Below are 4,363 nucleotides of genomic sequence, written 5' to 3'. Positions count from 1 at the left end.
TCTTCAGACTGCAGTTAAGCAGCTCCTGCCAGCCGGGAGTTGCTAGCCGGTAGGTCGAGGCCTATTGCTCGTCGCGATGTTCATTCTTGACCTTTTCACTAGATGGAGGCAGGAGTTTGGGCTTCACGCCACGTCCTTTTTACCGCGGTCGAGGGACCCTCAGCTAGCCTGTGGGTAGAAGGGTGGACGCTGTACCTATTTCGGGAACTGAACCCTTACACTAATTCCCAAATCAAGTCTTGATTGCGGTGGCCACGTCGTTGCCAGTACACGATACTGGGAAACCGATTCAGTGGTTCCTAATACAGGGACATTCGCTTCAGATGGCGGGTCTGTGGTGTTTACCGGATGAATGATGGAGTTCGCCTGGCATGAATGGACAGCGAGCCACGGCACTCAGTCACTCACACTCAGGAACAAACTCTGCTGTAAATGAAAGCAGCAATTTCCTCTGAATCTGGATGTGGGTGTGTTACAAAGGATCGTAATAAATCAAGATAGGGAAAAACACAACAGAAATATTGAGTTTCTTTCCTTCATTTTCTGCCTCGCACTTGTAGGGATATGTGAAGAGAGATGCGGCTAGGAAGAGGGGGGGGGGGGCTGTTACAAAGAATCCGCTTCAACCCAAAATTGAAATTTTGCCACAGTCTTTCAGGCATCGAACTTGCCCAGCCATAAGGTCGGGTATAATTGAGTGTGTCTTAAGTCTTTGCGGCAAACCTCAGGCACAAACACCGACACGTCAGGTTTTTCAGCCATTTCTTTGTCTGTCAGAACTAGGAGGTACGATAACATCAGTGTCGTACTGACTTTTTACAGGACCTGTTCCAACATATCATTTATTGTCTTCCTCCTAATTCATTACTGTAAGTCCAAGTTCTTTTTCGTTACTAATTGTTAATCATCCATCAATTCCGTCATGAAAGCAATCAGAATTATCAAGTCTTCCCTACAATACTTTGTCCCGTATTTGTTATGTTTCTAGCTGCATTCTCTTCAGCCCTGAAGATGTAGGCGGTGTGTTACTCCGTAACGTTAGCTTCTGCCGAACAAGTCTACTTGACGCCAAAACACTGCTAAATATCATCGTTACAATGAAATCTAATAACAAAGATTACTGGCTCTGGGACTCGATCGGCAGACTTTCTGCATAAATTTAATCGGAATGGCCAAGACTGCAGCATCCAGTAATATTGGTTTCAGTTTTGTAATATATTTGTTATGCCAGCGACCAAATATAATAAGATATTGAAATCACGTAAATGTGTGGATTTCGTACATTCCAAAACGAACAAAAACTCGTATAAAAATCCTCGTTAGTTAGCAACGAGTGAGATTATGATATCGAAAAAGCCGGATCTGAAAACTTTAAGCTGCCAACTAATACTTTGTTTGTGAAAGGCTACTGTGCGTTTTAATTAAAATGATAATGTACATGTTTCAATCAATGCTTGTGTTTCTATACGTGGATTAAAATTAACAAACGACTCGCCTATTGAAATCTGTGTACAGTTTCAGTGGTTTATGTTGGCCTTTGGTTTCCGCTGCGCTGTAATTTGGTCAAGTCTACCCACAGAAGCTTACTGTTCATGGACTGTGTGTGTCACTGAAGTTTCAAAATTTTAGTAAAATGATACTAGCAAGTATAAAAACACCAGTTCTTAGTGTGACACTATTATAATACAATGAATAGATATTAAGTAGAAATAATTCAGTCACAGTAAAAGTCTAATGGAACAACAGTAAATATCCTGCTTATTTGTAGCGTAAGTTATGGTAAAGAGAGGTAAATATATTTTTGTTTGGATTTATGGCTCCTCTGCTACCGACATCACTTTCCCCTCTTCAGATCATCAAGGGTCATCATAAAGTATCAGATCTGTATGGCCTGCTATAAAGACAGATACTAATAAGAAGAGGGTTCATGATGATTCATGTATTTTCTCGAAAACAGCTGTTGCAGGCATTCATTGACCAGATTCCGTTACACAGCCTTTTCGAATGTAGATTGACAGACTGCTTCGTAGTTTTAAGAATTAATTCTTAAGATAATAAATTCTGTGGACCGTTGTTACGACTTCTTGAATTCGGAATAGACCAGTCGGATTGAATCAACTTACATTTGTAACAGCCGTTTCTAAGGGAGGTGGAAGGTGAGAGTTGCAATCAAGTTTGTCAGTGAACGCACTTTCTAATCAAGCAGCCAGTTCGACTCTGCTGTGGACAGCGGCAACTAATTCACTTACCTGGGACGGCTATTGTGAAGTTACTTACTGTTTTGTTTTGACACCCTAACGACTGGTGGTGAGTGATTTGTTTGTAACAGCCGAACTTCCACCAGGCCATAAAACATGTCCCTAAATATTGTTTTCCATAGCGTAGTCTTTATCACAGACCCTTAAGGTTCTTTGGTTAGATCCCACAAGCAGACACTGAGAAATAAACGCTCGTTTGTTGCCATTTTTCTGCTTTGTTTCATTAATCCGATGTTTTGTGGCAATCCCCCAAACATCCGTAATTTTGGCAGAATATTTGGACCTACGCTGGAGGGAGAAATTAAGGCTGAGAAAAATTCCTTAATGATCTACATAATTTGTACTCTTTATTTATTTATTTATTTAGTGTTATGTCTGACGACAGGTCCATATGAACAGGATCCTTCCATCCTTTTCTCGGACTGGGACCTGTTCATATACGTTCTTGGCAGATGATCCAGAAGTGGTTTGCCATTGCCTTCTTCTGTGTGTGAATGGAGTAATTTTTGGGATGCCACTGAGGAAAACCCCGTGTTGCCTAGACCACGGCCTTGTCCAACACAAGTTATAAATTCAGGCACCGCCGGGAATCGAACCCGAGACCCCAGGATTACAAGGCCAGCGTTCTAACCGCTAGTGTTGTAAAGATGATCAACCGATCAAGGCATGTAGAATGCATGGGGGAGTTTTACTGCTTGCGTTGCGGCAGTGATCTTTCGAGTTGCATAAAAGGCCAGTAAGGTTCTCACAAGTCATTACTGCCACGTTTTTATGTCAGTTACGCATTTAAAAAATTAATACTAATGCACCATTTTACAAATTTTCATAATGGTGTTATACCCGCACGTCATTCAACTGCCATTTATGCTCGACGCGAAGCTGTGACGAGGGATGCATAATTTCTTCATATTCCTAGCCAGTTCATATTTACTTCCCTTTGCACAGGATAAGAAGGAGGATAAGAATTAAAACCCAACAGGGAACTGATTATATTTCTGATTATTTTTGTCACACATTTCGTTTTAGATCTTAGGTGTATTTATAAACCTGTGGACTATAACAGTGTTTTATTTCTTAGTGACTAATAAATATGGTGACAACAAATTCATTACAGTTAAAACAATCACAATACCAGTCATAAATAAGAGTTCCGATTTTGTAGTTCTGTCACAGAATATGGAAATGAGAATATAATGACAATTTATAATATCGGCAGTGTGTGCCCAGAATTTGGGCCCAGTCTGTACCTCATCTGGCAGCTCTGTGTCCACGACGACCAGCTGTTTCATGCATTCCCAACACATATGCTTCATTCTGGGACGAGATCATGTTGGAACGTTCGTGTTGTTATGTGAGATTCTTAGAATTGTGTTTCAATGACAATGAATGACGAGAAGGAATCCGACTGCTTTATATGTAATTCGGTAACCACAAAAGTCAGATACCGGTCACAGATAAATGCTCAGAACAGATTTATGGTTAGCGGTTTGACAGAATGATTCGTTCTGAGTAATTGTTTATGACGCCTCAGTTTTACAAGAAACGAACGGCTGCATTATAGTCCACATTTTTATTCTAATTACAAACAACGAGAACGTATAGGATTTTGACTGCGTATCAGTGGATAAAGGAATTAAGTTCACGAAACTCAATTTTAGGAAAAAGCGAAATCTCTTTTCAGAATAACTCTAAACGGCTTTAGCGGTGGTATACTATATTTAGTAACTTATTGCTGGACTAAAAGACCCATATTATCTAGTATACTAAAATGAAGCCACAAAGTTTCAGGGGCTCGTTCTGTGCTCGTGATAAAACCTACTCTGTGGGGTCCATCAGAAGAGTATGACCCTAATCTCTGTACGACTTTAAATCAGCTGTTAGGGGCTGTATTAGCCAGGGCTAGATTCTGTACTGTTCTTACGATGGTGTGATACAGTCGGTTCATAGAGATGTAAATTTTACTACCCCTGATTCGTATTTGGGACTTCCTGAAGTATAGTTTTTTTTTCTAAGAAGATGCTAGCGTTTTTATACAAGCGAATGGCAAGACATTTTGCCTTGAAATAAGAACTTTGATCGAAGTCCTACAGAATTTATGTTTGTGA

General features: G+C 40.3%; 1 long non-coding RNA gene across 2 annotated transcripts in view; it reads left to right on the top strand.

Annotated features, from left to right (window-relative positions):
- The window catches only part of LOC147872636 (uncharacterized), a 225,448-nt gene that overhangs the window by 34,333 nt on the left and 186,752 nt on the right, over positions 1 to 4,363 (top strand). The window lies entirely within an intron of this gene.

The sequence above is a fragment of the Zootermopsis nevadensis genome, unplaced genomic scaffold (genome assembly GCF_977971745.1).
Source record: "Zootermopsis nevadensis isolate Lab colony 2312 unplaced genomic scaffold, Znev_1.0 Znev_ptg000025l, whole genome shotgun sequence".
Classification (NCBI taxonomy): Eukaryota; Metazoa; Arthropoda; class Insecta; order Blattodea; family Termopsidae; genus Zootermopsis; species Zootermopsis nevadensis.
Note: the sequence above shows the minus strand (reverse complement) of the source record. Positions and strands in the feature narration are given on the sequence as shown.